Here is a 15,277-nt window from a genome sequence, read left to right on the forward strand (position 1 = left end):
ACTTCCCATTTTACTGATGGCATTGGACACAAATGCTAGCTTATAGCTTTTATATACAGAACTCCCTCATATATTAGGTTCCCATTAAAAAACAAAAACACAAAGGAGACACAACTAAGTTTCTGTTTATCAAAGACATCTGATAGTGGCAAGCACCTGTAGTCCCAGCTACCTGGGAGGCTGAAGCAGGAGGATTGCTTGAGCCCAGAAATTCAAGTCCAGCTTCGGTGACATAGCAAGATTCCATCTCAAAAAAAAAAAAAAAAAAAAAAAAAACAGTCTCAATTTCTTGTAGGCCCTGGCTCAGTGTAATTTTAAAGTTTAGAATAGGAGGGAGAGGAACATCCTTCATTCACTGTCTCTAAAATATCTAATATTTGCCTCTCTCTATCTCTCAGTGAGCCAGCAGGTCCAGCATAAGATAGGAAGCACAACACTTCATTTTTTTTTTATTTTTATTTGTTGAGACGGAGTCTCACTCTGTCACCCAGGCTGGAGTACAGTGGCACGATCTCCATTCACTGTAACCTCCATCCCCTGGGCTCAAGAGATTTTCCTGCCTTAGCTTCCCCAGTAGCTGGGATTACAGGTGCGCACCACCATGCCTGGTTAATCTTTTTTTGTATTTTTGGTGGAGACAGGGTTTCGCCATGTTGTCCAGACTGGACTCGAACTCCTGACCTCAAGTGATCCACCTGCCTCAGCCTCCCAAAGCTCTGGGATTACAGGTGTGAGCCACTGTACCTGGCCAGGAAGCACAACACTTAAAACCTTGAAAACAAAAGGGCTGGGACCACTTCCACTTGGCACTCTTCACCAATGAGGGAAGACTTCTCTTAAATGTTTTTCACTACAACCAGTTGAAGGCTCTACCTTTCAGAGCATCTACTTACTGAGCTGACAGTGACCGCATATACAACTGCTTATTGGAAAAGACCAAACTATGTCTTTAAAAATGTTTCTTTAAAAAGCAGGTCACATCACCAATGAAAATTTGTAAACTTACATACACAGATAAATATTTTTCTTGGGTTACTGACTTGATAGAAATTTTGATATATTCTCCCCCTAAAGGAACCAGTGAAAAGGCCTGTCTGGTGATAAGGGGCTATACAAAAGCCATGGCTTGTGTCCTGTGTACAAGCTTGCCTCTTGCTCCGCAGCTGGAATCTAGTTCTGTTGGGAGAAGACAGTCAGAGAAGTCCTTACATCTCTGACCCCGAAAACCTCTTCTGAGCATTGCCCAACACTCCTGTTATACAACATGCAAAACAAATAATCAACCTTAAAAGTCAGGCAGCCAAAGCTCTACTCGAATAATAAGCCCTTTTACAAACTGCTTGTCATCTGCCAAAATCAGCTCCAAAGGAACACCAGGAACTCAAAATTCTATTGTTCTCATTAACTACTTGGGGGAACTAGACAAGCTTCGATGGCTTTATTGGTTTTCTGAGAGACAAAAGACATTAAGATTTTCATCTATCTGCACCCTATCTTTGATCTCAATCATTTAATTGTAGCTCCAGTCCCACCATCTCTGAGAGGCCTCTATTAAAAGGGTGAGCTAGAAAGGGACCCCGGTCTTTTCTTAGAACATATGCTATTTTCTCTACTTCTTTCCTGCCTGATTGTTAGGGTGGGAAAAGAATCTAATGTCAACTTTTCCCGAAAATTTATTGAGAGGGAGGGAGAGGGCAAGACAGAAGCATCTGAAATTTAGTCTTCTGCCTGTGAGGGCTCTCTGGCTGAAGTTCAAAAGGAAAGAGAAGATTTGTCCAAGGAAAACTATTCAAAACTATGTTTGGTGCACTTGGGAAAGGCTGGTGGTGCATTGTTGGCCCAGAACAGGTTCTCTGGGATTCAAAATGCAGGGTGAGGCTTTTTTCTTTTTTTTTTTTTTTAAGATGGAGTCTTGCTCTGTCGCCCAGGCTGGAGTGCAGTGGCGTGATCTCGGCTCACTGCAACCTCCACCTCCCGTGTTCAAGCAATTCTCTACTTCAGCCTCCCGAGTAGCTGGGATTACAAGTGCCTACCACCACACCTGGCTCATTTTTTTTTGTATTTTTAGTAGAGATGGGGTTTCACCATCTTGGCCAGGCTGGTCTTGAACTCCTGACCTTGTGATCCACCCACCTCGGCCTCCCAAAGTGCTAGGAATACAGGCGTGAGCCTCCGCTCCAGGCCAGGGTGAGGCTTTCTTTTTTAGGCATCAGACAAGATTTATTCACACGATAATTCCATATTTTCTGAGAAGGATTAAAATTTTTCTTAGGTCCCCAAACTAGAAGGCAGTATCAATACTGGTCTTGGTTATATGCATTTATCATAATATTCATTTAAATAGCAGATAGGGGTTCCCTAAAACAATTAGCCCTGTTTCTGTTTCCATGCAAACAGGACAGACAGAAGTCATTCAAAAATCTTTTTCAAACCAGATACGAACAAAGAACTCTCAAGTCTAGATGCAATGTTGAATCCAGTAATCATGCTCCTAAAACCAGCCAGATCTCTCAAAAGGCAAGGTGAGAACGAGGAGCTGCACGGCAGTACAGTCACCGTGCTGCCAAGTAAGGACAGGGATCATCACTGTCTGGAGGGTTGTTAAGTGGTCCTATTAAGAACATCTTCCAGGTAAATGCTTTCAGTGAAACAAAAACAAATGAACAAAAAAGAAAATCTGATGGGAGAAATCTGTTATAAAACTCATCTCTGATGAACCACAAAAGGGATTTCAATGTGTACTTGACATTAATATCCCAGGCCTGCCAACTCACAGATACAAAGCTCAGGATTTCCCTCCTCTATAAAGTCTTACTACCCTGCCTTTTCCTGTTACTGTTCCCGCCTGTTAAATTGATCCCTTCTTCTGCTAGGCTGCATACATACTGATTTGATCGCGCTTGTTTCCTTCACTAGCTTATAGGATTTCTGAGAGCAGGGACCAAGCCTTTTTCATCTCTGCATCTCCATTGTTAGCACAATTACTGGAACATTGTAGGTGTTCATTAAGTCGTTTAATTGCTGATAAGATTAATAATACTGATAGTTAACTTTTGAGTGTTCAGAAACTCTATGTTAACATCCTGTATTTCTCCTCCTTTTCCAGGTGAGAGAGCTGAGGCACTGAGATGTTAAATATCATGCCTAACCTCATCCAGCCAATAACTGGCAAAGCAACAATACAAACTAGGTGATCAGGCTCCAGAACCTTCATTCTTAACTACTACACAGAGTGGCACATGGGAATGAATGAGTGATCTCATAAAAGGGCTGTATACCTATGAAACTATTAAATAAGAACTGAAATTGGTTTGATTTAGAAACCTGGTTTATTCACACAAAAATTGATTAAGTAGATATCCAGTACTCTCTGCCAAGCCCAGTGCTAAGCATTAGTGGTACAAAGAGAAAAAATATGGTCCTATTCCTCAACAAGAAGAGAAACAAACAATGAACGGTCACTAAGCACTCACTGTTAAGTAAGTGCTTAATAGTAAGCTGGGCACTGTTTTTTTTTTTTTTTTTTTGAGGCGGAGTCTCGCTCTGTCGCCCAGGCTGGAGTGCAGTGGCCGGATCTCAGCTCACTGCAAGCTCCGCCTCCCGGGTTTACGCCATTCTCCTGCCTCAGCCTCCCAAGTAGCTGGGACTACAGGCGCCCGCCACCTCGCCCGGCTAGTTTTTGTATTTTTAGTAGAGACGGGGTTTCACCATGTTAGCCAGGATGGTCTCGATCTCCTGACCTCGTGATCCGCCCGTCTCGGCCTCCCAAAGTGCTAGGATTACAGGCTTGAGCCACCACGCCCGGCCCATGCTGGGCACTGTTCTAAGTACTTCACATTGTTAGTCTCGTTAATCTTTACAAAACTCCTATTATGAGATCCCAGTCATATTGTTATTATTAAACTGAGATGAGACAGATAAGAAACAGGCTCAGGGAGGTTAAGCAAGTTGCAAGAGCCACCATTTGAATATAAGCAGCCTAGGTCCAGAACCCATGCTCTCATCATTATACTCTACTGCCTCATCAGTTTATAACCACACAACCATAACACAATGTGATATGTGCTAAGAGAAAGCAAGAGGAAAAAATACTATAGATGCAGAGAGGAAATGATGACTTTTGCCAGAGGGAGCTCAAAGAAGGCTCTGTAGAGCAGGTAACGTATGATCTGGGCCTTGAAGGTATGAGAATAGGAAAGAAATTCAGGCCAGGCACAGTGGCTCACGCCTGTAATCCCAGCACTTTGGGAGGCTGAGGCAGGCAGGTCACTTGAGGTCAGGAGTTCAAGACCAGCCTGGCCAACATGGTGAAATCCCATCTCTACTAAAAATACAAAATTTAGCCAGGCGTGGTAGCAGGTGCCTGTAGTCCCAGGTACTCGGGAAGCTGAGGCAGGAGAACTGCTTGAACCCAGGAGGCGGAGGTTGCAGCGAGCCAAGATCACACCACTGCATTCCAGCCTGGGTGACAGAGCGACACTGTGTCTCAAAAACATAAACATAATTTTAAAAAATTCAAACCAAAACGCTACATGGAGACCAGTAAAACTTGTATGTGTCTCCAAAGCCACCACTACTAAAGTACAAAGCTAAGAAGCAAGCCCAGCACTATACTGTCTTCTACTGCTGAGGCCACTTCTCACCAAGGAACAGGGAAATGACCAGTGAATCTGTGGCCAGAATCTTTATGTCAAGTTCTCACTTAGTTGAAACGCTCCCTGGGGTTTTAGTCAGCTTTACAGCATCTGTAAGAACTTCTTTTCCTCTCCCTTCCATACAATAGATAATGTTTCTGGAAGGTGACCCTCAGACTCTCTTTAGTGTAACTTGAAGCCAGATCTTTCAAGGTTGGCAAAGGAGGCTGGAATCATCATGTGGGTGAGAGGGATAGCTGGACCTCACAGCCCCAGTTTTTTCCATACATGAAGATACTCTCTGCTCTGCTAACTGCAGAGGTTCTGAATTCAGTTGTATTAAAGGGCATCCATGGGTTCCCTTAGAGTTCATTCCACTCAAATCTATTGGCAACATCCCCTCCTGTGATTGCTACCTTCCCCGAGGATTACTGGGTACTACCCCAAGAAATGCAGGTGAATAAGTACAAGCGAACTCAACTCTCGCTAAGTACTCCTGGAGCAAATTTGCAATTATTTCTCCCACTCAAAACACCCTCTCTTGACCCCACATACCATTTGAGTTACAGACTCATTTCTCTGCTCACCTTTAAAACAAAAATCTTCAAAAGATTTGTCTATACTCCCTGTCTACAATTTTTCTCTTCTCTTTCCCTTTTGAACCATTCTAATCAAGCTTTTGTCCACTGAAACAGCTTTTATCAAGGCTACTAGTGACCTCTATGTTGTTAAATTCTACCAAAAATTCCCAGACCTAATCTTACTTGGCCAACCAGAAGCATTTTTCACAGTTGATCATTCTCTCTTCCTTGAAGTACCTTCTTCACTTGGCTTCCAGGATACCATTGTCTTCTGGTTTGCCTTCTACCTTCCGGCCAGTCTTTCTTAGCCTCCATTGTTTGTTCCTCTTTACGTTCCAAAACTCTAAATGTTGAGATGTCTCAGGGCTTGGTCCTTGGTCTCCTTCTCTTTAACTCTTCTCACTCCTTGGTGATTTTGTCCGTATCATACCTTAAATACTATGTAGATGTCTATGATCCAAAAATTTTTATCTCTGGCCCGGGCCACTCCTCTGAAGGCCAGCCTCATACATCCCACAGCTTATGCAACATCCCCACTTAGATGTCTCACTGGCAGCTCAAATTAAACATATCCAAAATTGAGCTTCCAATACACTCCCAACCCTGTTCATCCGACAGTCTTCACCATTACAGTGAGTGGCAACTCTATCTTTCCGACCATTCAGGCCAAAAGCCTTGGCATCATCTTGGACAGAGATGCTATATTACAGAACTCCAGGGGCACCAGACACCTTTTTGTCAATGCTATTAGTATTATGCCATATGGTGGCCCTGCTTTCCTTGATTCCTCTCACATCCTACATCTGATCTGTTATCAAATCCAGTTGGCTGTTACCTTCAAAACGTATCCAAAATTCAACAACTTCTCCCCAAGTCCACTGTTCCTCCCCTGACCCAAGCTTGCCCGCTTAAATTTACTTTCCACAAAACAATCACAGCAATCCTTATAAAATATAAGTCAGATCACATCACTCCCCTACTCAAAATTCCCCAATGCTTCCCATCACATTCAAAATTCTTACAATAGCCTACAAGATGCTGGATTGCTGTTTTCTTTTATATTTATCCCTATCTAATAGACTGTATATTTTCTTTATTCATCTCACTTATTGTCCGCTGCCCATATGTGAATATAAGCTCTATAAAGTCAGGGACTTGGTCTGTTTTATTCACAGATGAAGCCCAGCATCTACAGCAATACCTGACACAAAGTACGCACTCAATATGTATTTGTAAATGAAATGAATGAAGTAGATTGAGTAGGGGGAAATCTTGACACATGGGCCAGAATTATACCAAAACGCAGTATGACAAGTGAAATGGCATTTGAGGAGCAAGCTAGTGCTGAGACCTAGTCAAGTCCCAGGAGATGTTTTTAGTTTCTACTTCCTACCATTGTTTTGACATTTTGTCTGAGGAAGTCTCCATTCTTTTGTCTCCTAAAGAGAAAGAAATTGACTATATAGCAAAGTAAGGAGCTCCCCCTAGTGGAAGTAAATCCATCAAAGCAATGGAATAGAAAATCAAAGCCTGGTGCTTGAAATTACAAAGATCACTGGGGACAAAGGAAGCGACTCCAGCATTTCACAGGAAAAATCCTCAGTGGAAACATTGGAGAACTAAAGATTAGATCTGAAGTACATGGGGGAACTTACCAATTTATTTTATTGTTGAACCTCTTTTATTTATTTAAAGTTGAACAACAGGCCGGGCACAGTGGCTCACGCCTGTAATCCCAGCATCTTGGGAGGCCGAGGCAGGCAGATCACTTGAGGTCATGAGTTCGAGACCAGCCTGGCCAACATGAAGAAACTGCTAAAAAAAAAAAAAAATTAGCCAGGTGTGGTGACATGCACCCATAATCCCAGCTACTTGGAGGCTGAGGCATGAGAATTGCTTGAACCCAGGGAGTGAAGGTTGCAGTGAGCTGAGATCGTGCACTGCACTCCAGCCTGGGCAACAGAACGAGAATCTGTCTCAAAAAAAAAGTTGAACAACATATGTACCTACCCTCAAGGAATTTAAAATCTGGTAGAGAATATAACTCACGAATACAAATAAGCACAAAGCAATGAGTGTGGATGTAAATCAGTGAATATGAGCCAAACAAGAGGAATAAACTAAAAGATATGACTCACTTAGGAAAAAGAGGGATTACTTTAGGCTGAGGAAATCCAGGAAAACATCTTGGAGGGAGTGGTTCTTGAGCGGCACCTTGAAAGACAAATAAAATTGAAATAACCGAGTACTACATGTAAAGATCTAAATCTAGAGAAGGGCACATCATGTGAAATTCCAAGCAGACCAGTGGAGCTTTATAAAGGTCACAATTTGGGTGATAACACAGAACCTGAAACTCTCCTTGAAAAGAGCAGAGAGGGATTCCTGAGAGAAAGGTCCTTGAAGGTGAACACAGGCAGGGACCAAAGAAAGTCCCTTTCTTCATTTTCCCTTGGATGAAAGGAACACTACTTAAACGTATAGGAAAAAGAAAAAGAAAAGAATATAACTGTAAGTGGTTATTCTCTTCCACGGTAATGCCTACTGAGGCAGTTTTCTGGTGAATCTAGAGGAGAGGTCCACAAACTTTTTAAAGGGCCATATAGGCTGGGCATGGTGGCTCATGCCTGTAATCCCAGCACTTTGGGAGGCTGAGGCGGGTGGATCGCTTGAGCCCAGGAGTTCGAGACCGACCTGGGCAACAGAATAAGACCCCATCCCTACAAAATATTTAAAAATTAGCTGAGCATGGTGGGGTGCACTTGTAGTCCCAGCTACTTGGGAGGATGAGGCGGGTAGATTGCTTGAGCCCAAGAGTTCGAGGCTACAGTGAGCCGTGATCACTCCACTGCACTCCAGCCTGGGTGACAGAGCGAGACCTTGTCTCATGAATGAATAAATGAATGAATGAATGAATGGACAGATAGTAAATATTTGTGGCTTTGCAGGTCATATACAGTATCTGTCACTACTCAACTCTTCCATCACAGGGTAATAGCAGTGATAGACAATATATAAACAAATAAACAGTAAAACTTTATTTACAAAAATAGATGGCAGACCAGATTTGGTCCACATGCTGAAGTTTGCTGACTCCTGGCCTACCAATAAGAGAAGCAGTTACATGATTCAAATGCTTAATCACATCGGGCCTTGGTAGCCTAATGTGTTCATGGATGCAACAGAGATACACCTACCTCCAGTATCAGATTGGGCAAGTTCTTGGGTTGGGTTCCTTCTTTTCTGACCAGCACTTAGATGTATACTGTCAATATTTGCCTCTCTAGTACTTCTTTTTAATTGCTGGTCACCCTAAAAAAAAAAAAAAAAAAACCCATCTCATTTGAAAGCCTCCATTATTAGAAAGCTATTGATAGGACTATTGATAGGGCTCACAAGGCAGCGTTTATCTTGATACATTTTCTTTTTCAGGGTCTGGACTTCACCTTGGCTTTGCAAGATAAGAAATCCAATCTAGGCCAGGTGCAGTGACTCATATCTGTAATTCCACACTTTGGCAGGCCAAGGCAGGCGGATCACCTGAGGTCAGGAGTTCAAGACCAGCCTGGCCACCATGGTGAAACCCCATCTCTACTAAAAATACAAAAATTATCCGGGCACGATGGTGGGTGCCTATAATCCTAGCTACTCAGGAGGCTGAGGCAGGAGAATCGCTTGAACCCGGGAAGTGGAGGTTGTAGTGAGCCGAGATCATGCCTCTGCACTCTAGCCTGGGTGACAGAGCGAGACTCTGTCAAAAACAAGAAAAAAGAAAAGAGGAAGGAAGGAAGGAAGGAAGGAGGAAGGAAGGAAGGAGGAAGGAAGGAAGGAAGGAAGGAAGGAAGGAAGGAATTCAATCTAGAGTCGTCTGAAATTGGGAAGACTATGAAAGCTCTACTTATCAGTAAAAGTCCCAGAGGAATGCCGGTAGCATCAGTTTACATTCAGTAGCTGTTTTACAGAGATCACCCCGATACTTTGTTACCTACAAGGGAAGGGGGAGCCTCCATTCTTAGATGTTTTCCTGCCCTGAAAAAAAAAGTGACAAATTGGCAATATGAATACTTACAAGAGGCATTAGCTATAAGCTTTGTGAAAAGAGAGATTATTTTTTAAATCAGAAATAATCTTTTATTTTTACAAAAACAGTATATATTCATTGTGAAAAATTCGAAAGCAAAAATAACTAAATAGAACATTGTGTTCCCATTACACAGAAATCACCACTGTTAACAGCTTAGTATAATCTTTTCAGATATTTTTTCTAAGTATATGTAATACATATACGCATTTTCTTCCAAAAATGAAATACTGTACAAAATGTTTTACAACTGCCCTTTTCAGTTAATGACCTCCACCATTTCATCTTATAAGTTTTCACATCATCTAATAATCATCCATATACAAATTTCCCTAATTTTCCCAAAAATGTCCCATTAAGCAAGTTTGTTTAAATCATGATCCAGTCTCAGACCACACGCTGCATCTTAAGTCTCTTTTCATTGAAAACAGTGTCTTCTTTCAGGACAAAAACTTTGTTTCATGCTGTATCCCCAATGCATTTAGCAGTTCTTGGTACATAACAGTAACTCAATAAATATTTGTATAATTAATTAATAAAAAAATTCAGGGGGTGGGGGATTCAAGGTAGAGTTTATCTCATCAACCCATTACCCTTTAGCTCAATTTTATAGAAAATAAAAATAAAGACCAGAGACATAAAGTGACTTCCCAAGGTCACACAGCAAGTACATGTCAATTGCTTTCCACACTTTTTTTTTTTTTTGAGATGGAGTCTTGTTCTGTCGCCAGGCTGGAGTAGAGTGGTGAGATCTCAGCTCAACTGCACTCAGAGGTGCAACCTCTGTCTCCCGGGTTCAAGCAGTTCTTCTGCCTCACTCTCCCAAGTAGCTGGGACTACAGTTGCACGCCACCATGCCCAGCTAATTTTTGTATTTTTAATAGAGACAGGGTTTCACCATGTTGGCCAGGATGGGCTCAATCTCTTGACCTCGTGATCCGCCCACCTTGGCCTCCCAAAGTGCTGGATTAAAGGCATGAGCCACTGCGCCCAGCCCTTTTTGTTTGTTTGTTTGTTTGTTTTGAGACGGAGTCGCCCAGGCTGGAATGCAGTGGCGCGATCTCGGCTCACTGCAAGCTCTGCCTCCTAGGTTCAGGCCATTCTCCTGCCTCAGTCTCCCGAGTAGCTGGGACTACAGGTGCCCGCCACCACGCCCAGCTAATTTTTTGTATTTTTAGTAGAGACAGAGTTTCACCATGTTAGCCAGGACTCGATCTCCTGACCTCATGATCTGTCCGCCTCGGCCTCCCAAAGTGCTGGGATTACAAGCGTGAGCCACCACGTCCAGCCCAACTTTTTATTCTATTAAACCAGGAGTTGGCAAGCTTTTCTGTGAAGGTCAGAGAGTTAATAATTTAGAATTTATGAACCAAGAAGCAAGATTGAGGGTACTATATAAGTATTTACATAATGAGAGAAAACAAAATTGTACAAATTTTTAATTAATGGAATTTAAAATGTAATAACAATTGACTATAAGGTTTCATAATACAGTTCTACTAATGAAAAGATTAGAATAGAAAAATAACATTTTGCTTCATTGGGGTTGAAAATTAGTGTTCCCTATCATCAAATTTGTTATCACTTTTCATCTGAAAACACATTCTTAGCTCACAGGTCATAGATTGCCAATTCCTATACTACATCATGCAGCTTGTTTGTGGCTTGCTTTTCTTTTAAAGTTTAAGTGAAAATAACATTCTTCATAATTGACAGTTACATTTGGGTGCTGGCTTATTGGAGCTATATGATAGTAAAGCACCAATGAGGAAAACAATTTCTCAGTCACTCTTTATTTTATTTTATTTTATTTTGTCACCCAGGCTGGAGTGCAGTGGTGTGATCTCAGCTCACTGCAACCTCTGCCTCCCAGGTTCAAGTGATTCTCCTGCCTCAGTCTCCCAAGTAGCTGGGACTACAGGCACACATCTGGCTAATTTTTGTATTTTTAGTAGAGATGGGGTTTCGCCTATGTTGGCCAGGCTGGTCTCGAATTCCTGACCTCAGGTGATCCACCCACCTCGGCCTCCCAAAGTGCTGGGATTATAGGCATGAACCACCGTGCCCAGCCCACATTTTTTAAAAGTATGTATTGTGTTACTTCAGTTATTCTAGTAGCTAGCTGTTGAGCATGCCTGCCTTCTTTCATTTAGATGGACAGAAGGTAGGCTGCATTGTGACGGTCACTTTCATAGTTAACCATGTGTTAATATTTAATAGGGCTGACCAATTTAAAAATCAGTGCAAGTGAGGATAGCAATTGGCCTATGTTGGGGCTTCCTTTTCTCAAATAAAAATATGCTCTTTAAAGATATATAGGTAAATATTCAAAGAGTTAAAAGAACAGAAAGTGGTTGCTTTTGGGGGCAACATGGAACGGGAAGGAAAGCAAATGATTCCTTTTTTAAAAAAGCAAATCTTGTAGAACTGTTTGATTTTTTAAAACTACAGTATGATACCTGTAATCCCAGCACTTTGGGAGGCTGAGGTGGGAGGACTGCTTGAGCCTAGGAGTTCAAGATCAGCCTGGGCAACATAGCAAAAGCCTGTCTTTTTTTTTTTTTTTTTGAGATGGAGTCTTGCTCTGTCACCCAGGCTGGAATGCAGTGACGTGATCTCAGCTCACTGCAACCTCCACCTCCTGGGTTCAAACAATTCTCCTGCCTCAGCCTCCTGAGTAGCTGGGATTACAGGTGCACATCGCCACATCTAGCTAATTTTTGTATTTTTAGTAGAGATGAGGTTTCGCCATGTTTGCCAGGCTGGTCTCGAGCTCCTGACCTCAGGTGATCCATCCACCTCGGCCTCCCAAAGTGCTGGGATTACAGGTGTGAGCCACTGCACCCGGCTGCGAAACCCTGTCTCTACACAACATTTAAAAATTAGCCAGCCGTGGTGGTGTGCACCTGTAGTCCCAGGTATTTGGGAGGCTGAGGTGAGAGGATTGCTCGAACCCAAAAGGTTGAGTCTACAGTGAGCTGTGATTGCACGCGCCACTGTACTCCAACCTGGGTGACAGAGCGAGACGCTGTTTCAAAACAAACAAAAAACCTACAGTATGTACTTGTATAATTTTGATTAAAATAAACAAAAGAAAACACAAAAAGAGACACATTAAGACCCCTTCTGGAAAAGGTTTCCTTAATACTTTCCTCCACCTGCCTTCAAGCAGGGTTAAGTGTTCTCTTCTCTGCTCCCCAGAGCATCTTGTCCTCAACTCCCTTCAGAGCACTTAACAAGCTGTACTGTCATTGTTTTGTTGTCCATCTTCCTGAAGGAACTATGAGCTCCTTGCAAGGAAGGACTATGTATTATTCATTTCAGCTCCTATTTTTTACAACACTAAAAAAGGCATTCGTTAAATGAAGTGAAACTAGCTAAACCAAATACAACCAAAAATCACTCAATCTAGGCAAATTAACATCACAATGAGACACCAATCAAAAAGACAGACAAGAAAGTATTGGTAAGGATTGGAGAAATAGAAATCCTCATACATTTACCAGTGAGGATAGAAAACAGTGCAGCCACTTTGGAAAACAGTCCAGAAGTTCCTAAAAATTTAAACATACGGTTACTTTATAAAACCCAGCAATTCCATTCCTAGGTACATACCCAAGAGAACCCAAAACATATGTCCACACAAAAACTTGTATACGAATATTCACAGAATTATTCATAACAACCAAAAAGTGGAAACGACTCAAATGTTTATTAACTGATGAGTGGAAAAACAAAATATGGTATATCCATCAATGTAATATTATTTAGCCAAAAAAGGGAGTACTGATAATGTTACAAAATGGATGAACCTTGAAAACATCATGTTAAGTGAAAGAACAGAGACACAAAACGCCACATATTGTATGAATCCATTCATATGAAATGTCCAGAAAAAGCAACTATATACAGACAGAAAGCAGACAAATGGTTGCCTAGGGCTAAATATGAGAGAGGAGATTAACTGTAAACAGCTTCTGGGAATTCATGGGGGATAGTGGAAATGTTCTAAAACGTATTGTGGTGATGGTTGCATAACTCCATAAATTTATTTTTATTTATTTGTTTAGTTTTGAGACAGGGTCTTGATCTGTCACCCAGACTGGAGTGCAGTGGCACAATCACAGCTCACTGCAGCCTTGACCTCCCTGGCTCAAGTGATCCTCCCACCTCAGCCTCCAAGTAGCTGGGACTACAGGTGTGCGCTACCACTTCTGGCTAAATTTATTTTTAAAATTGTACACTTAAAATCACTGGATTTGATGGTATATAAATAACAAGGCTGGGAAAAAAATTCCTCAATCTATTACATATTCAGTTTCTTTACAAATTAACTGTTTTTCCTCAAATAGACTACTTCTATTAAGAACCGTGGGGAGGCTGGTGGTAGTGGTTCACACCTGTAATCCCAGCACTTTGGGAGGCCGAGGCGGGTAGATCACCTGAGGTCAGGAGTTCGAGACCAGCCTAGCCAACATCTTGAAACCCCATCTCTACTAAAAATACAAAAATTAGCCGGGCGTGGTGGTGGCATGCCTGTAATTTCAGCTACTCAGGAGGTGGAGACAGGAGAACTGATTGAACCCGGGAGGCAGAGGTTGCAGTGAGCTGAGATCATGCCACTGCACTCCAGACCCTGTCTCAAAAAAAAAAAAAAAAAACGTGATGAGGCCGGGCGCGGTGGCTCATGCCTGTAATCCCAGCACTTTTAGAGGCCCAGGTAGGCTGATTACTTGAGGTCAGGAGTTCAAGACTAGCCTGGTGAACATGGTGAAACCCCATCTCTACTAAAAAATACAAAAACTAGCCGGGTCTTGTGGCCAGCTACTCAGGAGGCTGAGGCGGGAGAATTGCTTGAACCCAGGAGGCGGAGCTTGCAGTGAGCTGAGATCGCGCCATTGCACTCCAGCCTGGGCGACAGAGCAAGACTCTGTCTCAAAAAAAAAAAAAAAAAGAACCATGGTGAATTAAGTTTCTGAGATTTTCTGTCGGTTGGGACTTGGGGCTGTGCTGCATAGACATCACAGCCAGCAACTCAGTCTGTGAAATTGTAGGATGTCTTGAGGCGTAAAAGTGTTCCTGTTGAGTGACCCCAGTGTGTAGTCTAGATACTCCCTGGCCTCTCTGCCAGTTTAAGTGTGAGAGTGCCTAAGGCCTCTACACCAAGCAAGAAACTAGTCAGTTAACAAACTCATGTCTTGAAACTGCCCAGCCCAGTTCACAACCAGGTGAATTGTTCTATTACAGCATATCTATGAAAATGATCGATCAAATTACTGATTTGATTTTCTCCTTTTTTTGGAGGGTGGGCAACTGGGTAAGTGCTTATTGGGCAAGGATGTTTGGGCAAGGATGTCCGACCAGATCAGCCAAGAGATACAAAGTCCATCCCGTCGACCTGTCCCCTGGGGTACTACAGGGGAAAGCTCATCTCTCCAAGGCAAGTGGGGAGGCACAATAGGATTTAACAGCCCCTCTCCTGGGTAGGGGAAAGGCTGGGACAAGTCCTCCTTTGTTGCATTGCGGGAAAAGCCAAACCTGCCACAATGTCAGGGTGAGGTGTCTGTTCCCGGGGCCTCCTGGTGACCGGGAAGCTCATGCTACTGCTCCCGAACTTCAGTCGCTTTCGCCGCGGCAGCCCCACAGTCCGGCCCGCGCACGACGAAACGAGCAGGCGGTGGAGGGAGGAAAGCAGCCCGAGCCGACTCGGCACTTCGCCGCTCACTCCTGGCAGCCGTCCGGGGATCCCCAGGCGGTCCCCCACGACCCTGCGCGTGACCCCCCGTCACGTGGCCGCCGTCCCTTTCGGGACGCGCCATTGCTTCTGGCGCCCCCTGGTGACCAGAAGAGAATAGAGCTGGCGCCGCGAGCGCGAGCCTGCCGGTCTGCTGGACCCTTCGCGAGTCGGCGGCGCTGTCTCCGCGGCGGAAATGGCCCCGTCGGTGGCACCGGGGCGTGCTCCGCGACACCTAGGGAGCTGA

The 15,277-nt window shown here is 43.3% G+C and overlaps 1 long non-coding RNA gene across 1 annotated transcript; it reads right to left on the reverse strand.

The window, feature by feature from the left end:
* Positions 1 to 7,359: 7,359 nt before the first annotated feature.
* LOC117077494 lies at positions 7,360 to 15,041 on the reverse strand. Its single transcript, XR_004434784.1, has 4 exons — positions 14,835 to 15,041; positions 9,205 to 9,244; positions 8,413 to 8,527; positions 7,360 to 7,429 (listed from the first exon to the last, which is right to left on the reverse strand). It is a non-coding gene; the product is annotated as an uncharacterized LOC117077494 (long non-coding RNA).
* Between the last annotated feature and the right edge of the window lie 236 nt (positions 15,042 to 15,277).

This window comes from Trachypithecus francoisi, unplaced genomic scaffold (genome assembly GCF_009764315.1).
Source record: "Trachypithecus francoisi isolate TF-2019V2 unplaced genomic scaffold, Tfra_2.0 Lachesis_group6, whole genome shotgun sequence".
NCBI classification, from domain to species: domain Eukaryota; kingdom Metazoa; phylum Chordata; class Mammalia; order Primates; family Cercopithecidae; genus Trachypithecus; species Trachypithecus francoisi.